This window comes from Callospermophilus lateralis, chromosome 18 (genome assembly GCF_048772815.1).
Source record: "Callospermophilus lateralis isolate mCalLat2 chromosome 18, mCalLat2.hap1, whole genome shotgun sequence".
Taxonomy (NCBI): domain Eukaryota; kingdom Metazoa; phylum Chordata; class Mammalia; order Rodentia; family Sciuridae; genus Callospermophilus; species Callospermophilus lateralis.
This window is the reverse complement of record NC_135322.1, coordinates 29,306,863-29,321,266: the sequence shown is the minus strand read 5'-3', so window position 1 is coordinate 29,321,266 and position 14,404 is coordinate 29,306,863.

The window sequence follows — 14,404 nt, the reverse complement described above, 5'->3', positions numbered from 1 at the left end:
TAATTCAAAATTAACCCTCACCCTAACACTTACACTTACCCTAACACTAATCCTATCACTAAACCTATCACTCATTGTGAACCAACCATTAACCCTAAACCTAACCCTAACCGAAACACTAACCATAACCCTAAACCTAACACAAATGCTAACACTAATCCAAACCCTAACCCTAACATTAACCCTAAACTTAACCCTAAACGTAACCCTATAACCTAAACCAAACACTACTTGGACCCTGACCCCAATAATACACCTAGCTCTAAACTTGGCACTTACTCTACATCTAACCCTTAAATTAGACTTAGCCATATACAAATTTTTAAGCTAAACTTAAACAAAAAACTAGTCCTGACATTAGCTCTCATTTTAATTCAAGCCCTAGACCTAATACAACCCCTCATTATAGCTTTAATTGTAGCCTTAATCCTAACCCGAACTCTAACCCTAACCTATAACCTATATATAACCCCATGCCTTTTCCTAAATCTAACCTTAAACCTGAACCTAAACCTATAACCTAACCCAAATCCTACCTGATCCCTGACCCCCAAAATACATCTAGCTCTAAACTTGGCGCTTACCTAAAATCTAACCCTTACTCTAGACTTGGCCATATCCTAATTTTAAAGCTAAACTTAACCAGAGAACTAGTCCTGACATTAGCTCTCATTTTAATTCAAGCCCTAGACCTAATACAACCCCTCATTATAGCTTTAATTCTAGCCTTAACCCTAACCCGAACTCTAACCCTATCTTATAACCTATATATAACTCCATGCCTTTTTCTTAATCTAACCCTAAACCGGAACCTAAACCTATAACCTAACCCAAATCCTACCTGATCCCTGACCCCCAAAATACATCTAGCTCTAAACTTGGCGCTTACCCCAAATCTAACCCTTACACTAGACTTAGCCATATCCTAATTTTAAAGCTAAACTTAACCAGAGAACTAGTCCTGACATTAGCTCTCATTTTAATTCAAGCCCTATCCCTAATACAAAACCTCATTATAGCTTTAATCCTAGCCTTAATCCTAAACCTATCTATAACCCCATCCATTTTCCTAAATCTAACTCTAATCCTGACCCAAACTTTAGTATTAACTCTATCTCTACACCTTACACTGGGACTAACACTAACACTAAACCTAGCGCTAATTCTACCCCTAATTTATCCCTAACCCTAAACTTAACCCTATCCCTAGTGCTAAGACTAATACTAACTTTCAAAACATACATATCCCTAATTTTAAACCTATCCTTTAAGATACCTCAAAACGTAGCCCTATCCCTATTCACAATCCTAGCCCTAATCTTCATCCTAGCCCTTAACCTGGGTCTAACCCTAAATGTAAGCCTAAACCTCACCCTTACAGTAGCCTTAACCCTAATGCTAATTGGAAAATTAACCCTAACCCTATTCTAGTCCTAAAACAAAACTGAGCCATTAATATACACCTCATCCTTAACCTAAACCAAACCCTAATCCTACACCTAGCCCTAACCCTAGCCCTAATTTGAGTCCTAACCTAACCCTAGAAAAAACCGTTACCCTGACTCAGACCCTAACAAAAACACTAGCTCTAAACAATGCCATAATGCTAACTCTAGAAGTGGCCCTAATTGGAATCCTATATCGTACATTAGCTGTAGCCCTAATTCTACACAAATGCTAACCCTAATCCGGACCCTAAACCTAGGTTTAACACTAACCCTAAACCTAACCCTAGCCCTAACCCTAACACTAATCCTAACCCTATCTCTAACATTTTTTTTCTAAGCCAAACCCTCACCCTAATGCTACACTTGTACTAAAACCAATACTTAGCCTACCCCAAACATTAGCTCTATTACTAGTTCTAACCCTGCCCTCATTCAAACTCTAACCCTAACTCAAACCCTAACCCAAGGCCTGGCCCTTATTCTAACCCTAACACTAACCCTAGGTCTAAACCTTACCTTTACCCTAAAGCAAAACATAACCTTACCCTACTGGTAAACCTATTCCTAAACCTAATAGTAACACTAGAACTAGACCAAACTTAATCCTAAGTAGAGTCATAAATCTAGCCTTAGCCCTAAAGAAATACCTAGCACTAGCCCTAAAAATATCCTTTAACCTAAAACAAAGACTAAACCTATGCCTAAACTCAAAACTAGATCTTAATGTGAACCTAAAGTTTTACCTAACCTTAACACAAACAATGACACCTACCCTAACATAAACCCAGCTCTAATCCTTATGCTAATCCAAAACCTAACCCTAACAGTAGACTTATCAATAACCTTAACCCTAAAACTAGCCATAACCATAACCCTAGCTCCTACATTACCCATAGCCCTAACACTAGTCATAAACCTCACACAAAACCTAGCCCTTACCCTAGACCTAACCCTAGCCCTAATCATAATCCTAAACATAACCCTAGACCTGACACTAACCCTCACCATCACCCTAGCCTTAACCTTAGCTAAAATGCTAAAACTTACCCTAAGTCTAACACTAACACTAACCCTAGGCCTAACCCTAATGCTAGCCCTAATCTTAACCTTAACAACCCTAGCCCTTACCTTAGCTCTAACATTACAAGAAAAAGAAGCCTATCCAAATTCTAAACCTAGGCCTAATGCTAACCCTATCACTATCATTAACCCTATCCATTATGCTAAACCTAACCTGAACCCTAAACCGAACCCAATCCATTATCCTAACCCTAAACTTATCCCTAGGATAATTCAAGCCTTAACCCTAAACCTTAACCTAAATGAAACCCTACTTGGACCCTTACGCTAATAATACACCTAGCTCTAAACTTGGCCCTTGTCCTAAACCTAACCTTTATAGTACACTTAGCCATAACCTAATCCTAAAGCTAAACATAACCCTAAACCTAGACCTGACATTACCCCTAGTCCTAACCTAAGCACTAGTCCTAACAGAAACCCTCATCCTAGCTCTAAACCCATCCTTATTCCTAACCCGAACCCTAACCCTAGTCCTAAATCTAGCTATAAACCCATCCCTTCTCCTAAAACTAACTCTAACCCTAACCCTAAAACTAACCCTATTTCTAGCCCTAACCTTAGCCCTAACACTAACCCAAGAGCTAATCCTAGCCCTAATTTAGCCCTAACCCTAAACCAAACCATCTCCCTATCCCTAAGACTCATTCTAACTCTCTCTCTAGTCATATCCGTAATTTAAAAACTATCTCTTATGATAACCCAAAACCTAGCCCTATCCCTTCCCCAAACCCTAGCACTAACCTTTGCCCCAGCCCTTAACCTGAGTCTAACCCTAAACATAAGCCTAAACCTCACCCTAACATTAGCCTTAACACTAATGCTAATTGGAAAACTAGCCCTAACCCTATTCTAGCCCTAAAGCAAAACCGAGCCATAACCATACACTTAATCCTTAACCTAAACCAAACCCTAACCCTACACCTAGCTCTAAATCAAACCCTAATTTGAGTCCTAACTCTTACCCTAGAAAAAACCCTCACCCTGACGCAGATCCTAACACTGGCCCTAGCTCTAAACATTGCCATAATGCTAACCCTAGAATTAGCCCTAATTAGAATCCTAGTTCTTACATTAGCTGTAGCCCTAATGCTAACACAAATCCTAGTCCTAATCCGAGCCCTAACCATAGGTTTAACCCTAACTGTAATCCTAACCCTAGCCCTAACCCTAAACATACCCCTAACCCTACTCCTAACCCTATTTTTTACCCTACACCAAACCCTCACCCTAATGCTACCCTAGTCCTAAACCTAATTCTTAGCCTACCCCAAACGCTAGCTCTATTATTAGTCCTAACCCTACCCTCTTTTTAGCTCTAACCCTAACCCAAACCCTAACCCTAACCCTGATCCTTATTATGACCCTAACGCTAACACGAGGTCTAAACCTGACCCTGATCCTAAAGGAAACCCTAACAAACCTCTACCGGTAAACATATACCTAAGCCTAACAGTAACACTAGCACTAGAGAAAACCTAATCCTAAATAGAGTTTAGCCTTAGCCCTAAAGAAAAACCTAGCACTAGCCCTAACAATAACCCTTAAGCTAATGCAAAGATTAACCCTATGCTAGAACCAAACCTAGTCCTAATTCTGCCCCGAAACCTAAACCTAACCCTAACCCGATCAATGACCATTACCCTAACCTAAACCCTAACTCTAAACCTTATACTAACCCAAAACCTAACACTAACACTACACTTATTCATAACCCTTAAAGTAGCCATAACCATAACCCTAGTTCTTACATTATCTAAAGCCCTAACACTAGCCAGAAACCTCATTAAAACCTAGCCCTTATCCTAGCTCTATACTTAGCCCTAATCGTAACACTAATCATAACCCTAGACCTGACACTAACCCTAACCATCGCCTAGCCATAACCCTAGCTCAAACTCTAACCCTTAGCTATACATAAACCTTACTCTTACCCTAGTCCTGACTCTAGCACTAACCCTTACCCTAGCTCAAATGCTAACACTTATCCTAAGCTTAAACCTAACATTAACCCTAGTCCTAACCCTAACCTTAATTCTAATCCTAAACTTAACCCTAGCCCTAAACTTACCTCTAACATTACCCTAAAGATAAGCCTAACCAAACGCTAACCCTAGGCCTATCGCTAAAACTTTCACTATAATTAACCCTATCCATTACGCTCAACCTAAGCGAAACCCTAAAACTAATCTTATCCATTACCCTCATCCTAATCCTAACCTTAATGCTAATTCAAGCCTTAACCCTAAACCTTAATCTAAAGCAAAACCTACCTGGATTCTGACCCTAATAATACACCTAGCTTTAAATTGGGCCCTTACCCTAAATTTTACCCTTACACTAGACTTAGCCATAACCTAATCCTGTAGCTAAACTTAACCATGAACCTAGACCTGACATTAGCCCTAGTCCTAATCCAGGCCCTAGCCCTAACACAAACAAGTCTTCATCCTAGCCCTAAACAAAGCCTTAATACTAACCCAAACCCTAACCGTGGCCTTAAACCTATCTATAACCCCATCGCTTCTCCTAAAACTAACTCAAACCCTAACTCTGTCACTAACCCTATCTCTAGTCCTAACCCAAGGCCTATCACTACCACTAACTCTAGCCATATCCCTAATTTAAAAAATATCTCTTATGATAACTCAAAAAGTAGCCCTACCCCTTATCCTAACCCTGGCCCTAATTTAGCCATAACCCTAAACCTAACCGTATCCCTAGTCTTAAGACTAATTGTAACTTTTACTCTACCGTACCCCTAATTTTAATTCTATCCCTTACCATGATCCAAAACCAAGCCTTATCTCTAGCACCATCACCAGCCCTAACCTTTACCCTAGCCCTAAACTTGGATCTCACCCTAAATGTAAGCCTAAACCTCACCATAACACTAGACTTAACCCTAATGCTAATTGGAAAACTACCCCTAAACCTACCCTAGACCTAAAAAACAACCGAGACATAACCCGACACCTAACCCTTAAACTAAACCAAAACCTAACCCTACAACTAGCCCTAAACCTAGCCATAATTTGAGTTCTAACCCTAAACCTAGAAAAAACCGTGATCCTGACTCAGGTCCTAACACTAACCGTCGTTCTAAACATTGCCCTAATTCTTACTCTAGAACTAGCTCTAATTGGAATCCTAGTTCTTACATTATCTGTAGCCCTAGTGCTAACAGAAATCTTAGCCATAGTTCGAGCTCTAACCCTAGGTTTAACCTAACTCTACCCCTATGCCTAATCCTAGCCCTAATCCTACCTCTAACCCTATTTTTTACCCTAAGCCAGACCCTCACCCGAAAGCTACCCTAGTCCTAAACCTAATCTTTAGATTACCCCAAACATGAGCTTTATTACTAGTCCTAAACCTGCCCTCATTCTAGCTCTATCCCTAATGCAAACCCTAATCCTAACCCTTACCCTTATTCTGACACTAACACTAACCCTAGGTCTATCCTGACCCTAAACCTAAAGAGAATCCTAACCCTACCACTATCGGTAAAACTATACCTAAACCTAACAGTAACACTAGCCCTAGACAAAACCTAATCCTAAATAGAGTAATAAATCTAGCCTTAGCCCTAATGAATAACCTAGAACCAGCCATAAAATAACAATTTACCTAATGCAAAGACTAACCATATTTCTAGATCCAAAGCTTGTCCTAAATCTGGCCCTAAACCTAAACCTAACCCTAACCAAGACAATGACACTTACCCTAGCATAAACCCTAGCTCTAAACCTTATCCTTACCCAAAACAAAACCCTAACACTAGACTTATCCATAACCCTAACCCTAAAACTAGTCATAATCATAAACCTTGCTCTAAAATTACCCATAGCCCTAACGCTAGCCATAAATCTCACACAAAACCTATCCCTTATCCAAGCTCTAAACCTAGCCCTAATTGTAACCTTAACCATAACCCTAGACTTGATACTAACCCTAACCTTTACCCTAGCCCTAACCCTATCTCAAACTTTAACCTTTACCTAAACATAACCCAAACCCTATCCATAACCCTAGCCCTGACTCTGCCTCTAACCCTCGCTTTAGATCTAACCCTTGCTCAAATGCTAACATTTACTCTAAGCCTAACCCTACATTAACCCTAGGCCTAACTCTTACTCTAGCTCTAATCCTAAATGTAAACCTAGCATTAACCTTAGCTCTAACATTACCCTAAAGATAAACCAAACCAAATGCTAACCCTAGTCCTAACGCTAAACTTATCGCTATCATTAACCCTATCCATTACGCTAAACCTAAACTGAACAATAAACCTAACCCCATCAATTACCGTAATCCTAACCCTAATGCTAATTCAAGCCTTAAACCCAAAACTTAACGTAAACCAAACTTTACCTGCACCCTGACCTTAATAATACACCTAGATCTAAACTTAATAATACACCTAGCTCTAAACCTAACCCTTACACTAGACTTAGCCATTACCTAATCCTAAAGCTAAACTAAACCATAAACCTAGACCTGACATTGGGCCTAATCCTAATGCAAGCCCTAGCCCTAACACAAACCCTCATCTTAGCCCTAAACCTAGCCTTAATCTTAACCCAAACCCAAATCCTAGCCCTAAACCTAGCTATAACCGCATCCCTTCTCCTAAAACTAACTCTTTCCCTAATCCTAGCACTAACCATATTTCTAGCCCTAATCCTAGACCTAATTTAGCCCTAACCCTAAACCTAACTCTGTCCCTATGCCTAAGACTAACTCTAACTCTCACCATAGCCATATACACTATTTTAAAACTATCCCTTCTGATAACCCAAAACCTAGCCCTATTTTTAGACCCAACCCTAGCCCTAACCTTTTTCTTGTCCCTAAACCTGGATCTAACCTTAAACGTGAACCTAAATCTCACCCTAACAGAAACCTTAACCCTAATGCTAATTGGAAAACAAGCCCTAAAACTAACCTAGCCCTAAAACAAATCCGAGCGATAACCCTACATCTAACCCTTAACCTAAACCAAACCCTAACCCTATACCTAACCCTAAAGCTAGCGCTAATTTGAGTCCTAACCCTAACCCTAGAAATAATCCTGACCCTGACTCAGACATTAACACTCACCCTAGCTCTAAATATTGCCCTAAAGCTAACCCTAGAATTAGCCCTAATTGGAATACTAGTTATTACATTAGCTGTAGCCCTAATGCTAACACAAATCCTAGCCCTAATTCGAGCCCTAACCCTAGGTTTAACACTAAACCTACCCCTAACGCAACATCAAACACTATCTTATATCCTAAGCCAAACCCTTGCTCTAATTTTACCCTAGTCCTAACCCTATTCCTTAGCCTTCCCCAAACCCTAGCTCTATTTCTAGTCCTACCTGAGTCCTCATACTAGCTGTAACCCTAACTAAACCCTAACCATTACCCCGACTCTTACACGAACCCTAACACTAATCCTAGGTCTAAACCTGACTCTAACCCTAAAACCAACACTACCCCTACCCTTACAATTAAACCTATACTTAAATCTACAGCAATACTAGCACTAGACAAAACGTAATCCTAAACAAAGTCATAAAGCTAGCCCTAGCCCTAAACAAAAACCTAGCACTACCCCTATCATTAACCCTTAACCTAACACAAAGGCTAACCCTATCCCTAAACAAACGCTAGTCCTAATTCTGGCTCTAAACTTAAACCTAACTCTAACCTGAACAATGACACTTAGCCTAACATAAACCCTAGCTCCAAACCTTATTCTAACCCAAAACCTAACCCTAAAACTAGTCTTATCCATAACCATAACCTTAAAATTAGCCATGACCAGAACTCTAGCTCTTACACTACTCATATCCCTAGAGCTAGCCATGAACCTCACAATAAACCTAGGCTTTATCCTAGCCCTAATCATAGCCCTAATCATAACTCTAACTGTAACCCTAGACCTAAGCCTAACCCTAATTCTCGCCGTTTCTGTAACTCTATCTCAAACGATAACCCTCACCTAAACATAACCCTAAACATAACCCTAACCCTAGTCCTGAATCTAGACCTAAACTTTGCCCTAGCCCTAACCCTAGCTCAAACGCTAATACTTACCTTAAGCCTAACCCTAAAACTAACCCTAGGTCTAACTCTAACACAAGCACTAAACCTAAACTTAACCCTAGCCCTAACCTTAGCTCTAACATTACCCTAACAATAAGCCTAACCAAATGCTAACCCTAGGCCTAACGCTAACCCTATCGCTAATACTAACCATACCTATTACCCTAAACCTAATCTTAATGCTAAACCTAAGCCTATTCATTACCCAAACCCTAACCCTAATTCTAAAGCTAATTCAAGACTTAACCCTAAGCTTTACCCACAATCCTAGCACTAATAGTGTCCCTACAATAAACTAGAGCTAACCCTAACCCAAACCCTCACCCTAATCCTAAACCTAGCTCAAACTCTAAGCCTTAACCTAAACATAACCCTAACTCTAACACTAACCCTAACCCTCACTCTAACCCTAACCCTCACTCTAGCCCTAACATTAGCTCAAACACTAACACTTATCCTAAACCTAATCCTTATTCTAACCCTAGCTCTAATCCTAACCTTAATTCTAGGCCTAAACTTAGCTCTAACCCTATCCATTACCCTAAAGATAAGCCTAAAGCAAACACTAACTCTAGGCTGAACCTAACCATATCACCAATACTAACTCTATCCATTACTCTAAACCTAACCTGAACTCTAAACTTAACTCTATCCATTACCCTAATTCTAACCCTAATGTTAATTGAAGCCTTAACTCTAAATCATAATCTAAACCAAACCTTACGCTGACTCTGACCCTAATAATACACCTAGCTCTAAACCTGACCCATACACTAAAGCCAACTGTACACTAGACCTAGGCATAACCTAACCATAAAAGTAACCCTAACCATGAATTTAGTCCTGACATTAGCCCTAGCTCTAATCCTATCCCTAACTCCTAAAAAAACCCTAGTCTTAATTTTAGCCTTAAACCTAGACTTAATCCCTACCAAAACCCTAATCCTAGCCGTATCCCTAATATTGATCCTCGCCCTAGCCCTGAACGTAGCTATTAACCCATCCTTTCCCCTAACACTAACCCTAGCCCTAACCCTAACAGTAACACTAACCCTAACTCTAGCCCTAACCATAGGCCCCACTATACCACTAAACCTAGCACTAATTTCAGCCTTAATTTAGCCCTAAAACTAAAAGAACCCTAACTCTAGGCCTAAAAGTAACTCTAACTCTCATCCCAGCTCTATTTCTAGTTCTTACCCTATTCATTACCATAACCCTAGCACAGGACCTAATTGTGTACCTAACTCTAGCCCATGACCTAACCATATATCTAAGCATAACTCTAAATCTATCCCTAAACCTAAGCCTAAACCTCACCCTACCACTAGACCTAATATTATTGGTATTGCTATAACTAGCCCTAACTCTAGCCTTAGCCCTAAAAAAAAGAGCCATTCCTCTAACCCTAAATGTTAACCTAAACCAAACCCTAACCCTACACCTAGACATAAAACCTAGCTCTATTTCGAGTCCTAAGCCTAAAACTAACTCTTGCCCTGACTTATAACCCAGCTCTAAATATCACACTAACCCTAAAGATAATGCTAACACTAGTCCTAGACCAGAAACTAACCCTAAAACTAACCCTATCTTAACCCTAGTTCTTACATTAGCCAAAGCCCTAACCCTAGCCCTAAAACTAACAGAAAAACTATTCCTAATCTGAGCCCTAAACCTACATGTAACTCTAAATCTAAAATTAATCCTAACACTACCCTAACCCTAATCTTAGCCCTAATTCTAGCTCTAACTCGATCATTTACTCTAAGCCAAACTGTATCTGTAATTCTAACCTAAGTCCTAATCCTAATCTTTAGCCTAACCCAAAACCTAACACTATTACTCATCCTAATCCTAGCCTTCATTCTAGCTCAAACCCTAACCAAAATCCTAACCCCATCACAAACCCTCAGTCTAATTCTGACTCTCTCCCTAAAATGAACACTAAAACTAGCCATATAAGTAACCTTATACCTAAACCTAAGACTAACACCAGCACTAAAACTAAACCTAACCCTAAATCTAACCATAACTATATCCCTAGAGCTAAAAAAAAACCCCTTAGCCCTAGCTCTAACAATAGCAATTAACCTAAAGCAAACACTAACCATATCCCTATACTTAAACCTAGTCCTAATTCTGGCTGTAACCCTAACTCTAACTGGAACACTGATCCTGACCGCAGCACTAAACCTAGCTCTAAAACTGACCCTAACACAAAACCTAAACCTAACACTAGACCCAGCCATAACCCAAACCCTAAAACTAGCCCTAATCAGAACCCTAGATCTTAGATTACCCATATCCCTAACCCTGGGCCTAAACCTAACACAAAACCTAGCCCTAATCCGAGGCCTAAATCTACCCTATGCATAATGTTAACCCTAAACGTACCCCTAACCCTAAACTCTGCCTAATTCCTAAACCTATCTCAAAGCCTAACCTTTAGCCTAAAGGTAACCTAGCCTTATCCCTAACCATAAAGTTAAGGCAAGCCCCAATCCTATACTTAACCCTAGCAATCATCCTAACTCTAATCCTAACCTTTAGCCTAACCCTAACCCTAATATAACCATATCTCTAAACCTAACCCTATCCCTAATCTTAATTGTGAACCTAACACTAGACCTAACCCTAAACCTAACCCTTACCATAGACTTAACCTGAAATAAACCCTAACACTTACTCCAAACCAACACTAAATCTGGCCCTAAATCTAAACCTATGCATTACTTATCCATTAACCCTAAACCCGACCTTAACTCTAATCCTAAACTTACATCTAACCCAATCCATTACTATCAACCTAAACCTAACCCTACATAAAACTAAACTGAACACTCGCCCCAGCCCTACCCCAGCTTAAACCCTAACCCTTACTCTAACCCTAACCCCAGCTGTAGCCCTAACCATAACCCTAACTCTAGCCCTAACCCTAAACCTAACATCACACCTAATCCTAATCCAAAACATAATTTATCCTTATTTCTAACCCTAACCCTAATTCTAGACCTAAGACTAACTACAACTTTCATACCAGATCCATCCTTAGCTCTAACCCTTCTTATTACCATAACCCTAAACCTATCCCTAAACGTAGTGGTAACTCTTTACATATCTGTAGCCCTAGCACTAACTCAAGATTGAAACCTAACTGTAAATCTAACCCTAAACCAATGCCTAAGCCTAACCCTGAAACTAAACACAACCCTAATGTTAATTCTAAATGTAGCCCTAACCCTAGCCCTAGCCCTATAATAAAAACAAGCCATACCCCTAACCCTAACACTTAACCTAAACCAAACCCTAACCCTACACATAGCCCTAAACTTAGCCCTAATTCGAGTCCTAACCCTAACCCTAAGCCTAACAATGACCCTTATTCATATCCAAACACTAACCCTACCTGTACACACCACCCTAAAAACTAACCCTAATGGTAACCCTAGTTCTTACATTAGCTGTAGCCTTAATACTAGCCCTAAACCTAATACAACCATAGCCTTAATCTGAGTCCTAACTTGAGTTTTAACACTCAACCTAATCCTAAGATGACCCCTAACCCCAGCCCTAAGCCTAGCTCTTACTCTATCCTTTACCCTAAGTCAAACTGTCATTCTAATGCAAACTCTAGTCTAACAGTAATCCCAGTAATCCTTAATCTAACCCAAACACTAATCCTATTACTAGTTCGAGCCTTAGTCCTCATTCTATCTCTAACTATAACACAAACAAGAACCCTAATCTTGACCCTTATTTAGACCCTAAATCTAATCATAGTTCCAAACTTGAACCAAACCCTAACTGAACAATAACACTAGCCCTACCAGTAAACTTATACCTAAGCCTAATGCTACGACTAGCCCTAGACCTAAACCTAATCCTAAAACTAGCCATAAATCTAGCCCTAGACCTAAAGAAAAATCTATACCTTGCCTTAAGAATAACTCTTTTTCTTACATTTTTATTGGTTTTTCAAATATTAAAAATCTCTTGACATATCATATTTCATACATTAGATTCAAGTGGATTATGAACTCCCATTTTTACCCCAAATACAGATTGCAGAATCACATCGGTTACACATCCACATTTTTACATAATGCCCTATTAGTAACTGTTGTATTCTGCTACCTTTCCTATCCTCTACTATCCCCCTCCCCTCCCCTCCCCTCCCCTCCCATCTTCTCTCTCTACCCCATCTACTGTAATTCATTTCCCTCCTTATTTATTTTCGCCTTCCCGTCACAACCTCTTATATGTAATTTTGTATAACATTGAGGGTCTCCGTCCATTTCCATGCAATTTCCCTTCTCTCTCCCTTTCCCTCCCACCTTATGTTTCTGTTTAATGTTAATCTTTTTTTTCTGCTCTTTCTCCCTGCTCTGTTCTTAGTTGCTCTCCTTATATCAAAGAAGACATTTGGTATTTGTTTTTTAGGGATTGGCTAGCTTCACTTAGCATAATCTGCTCTAATGCCATCCATTTCCCTGCAAATTCCATGATTTTGTCATTTTTTAGTGCTGTGTAATACTCCATGGTGTATAAATGCCACATTTTTTTATCCATTCATCTATTGAAGGGCATCTGGATTGATTCCACAGTCTAGCAATTGTGAATTGTGCTGCTATGAACATCGATGTGGCAGTATCTCTGTAGTACGCTCTTTTAAGGTCTTCAGGGTATAGTTCGAGAAGGGCAATGGCTGGGTCAAATGGTGGTTCCATTCCCAGCTTTCCCAGGAATCTCCATACTGCTTTCCAAATTGGCCGGACCAATTTGCAGTCCCACCAGCAATGTACAAGTGTACCCTTTTCCCCACATACTCGCCAGCACTTGTTGTTGTTTGACTTCCTAATGGCTATCAATCTTACTGGAGTGAGATGGTATCTTAGGGTGGTTTTGATTTGCATTTCTCTGACTGCTAGAGATGGTGAGCATTGTTTCATGTACTTGTTGATTGATTGTATGTCCTCCTCTGAGAAGTGTCTGTTCAGGTCCTTGGCACATTTATTGATTGGGTTATTTGTTATCTTATTGTCTAATTTTTCGAGTTCTTCATATATTCTGGATATTAGGGCTCTATCTGAAGTGTGAGGAGTAAATATTTGTTCCCATGATGTAGGCTCCCTATTTATCTCTCTTATTGTTTCTCTAGCTGAAAAAAAACTTTTCAGTTTAAGTAAATTTTATTTGTTGATTCTTGTTATTAACTCTTGTGCTATGGGTGTCCTATTAAGGAATTTGGAGCCCGACCCCACAATATGTAGATCGGAGCCAACTTTTTTTTCTATCAGATGCAAAGTCGCTGATTTGATATCTAGCTCCTTGATCCACTTTGAGTTAACTTTTGTGCATGGCGAGAGGAGGGGATTCAGTTTCATTTTGTTGCATATGTTTTTTTCTTTTTTTAAGGAATGAACTCCAAGCAATAAATTTTCCTCTTAGAACTGCTTTCAATGTGTCCCATAGATTCCGATATGTTGTGTCTGTGTTTTCATTTATCTCTAAGAATTTTTTAATTTCCTCCTTGATGTCTTCTATAACCCATTGATCATTCAGTAACCTATTGTTCATTCTCCAAGTGATGCATGATTTTTCCTTACTTCTTTTATCGTTAATTTTCAATTTCATTCCATTATGATCAGATAAGATGCATGGTATTATCTCTATTATCTCTACTCCTTTATATTGTCTAAGAGTTTCCCTGTGACATAATATATGATCTATTTTTGAGAAGGATCCATGTGCTGCTGAGAAAAAAGTGTAACTGCTTGA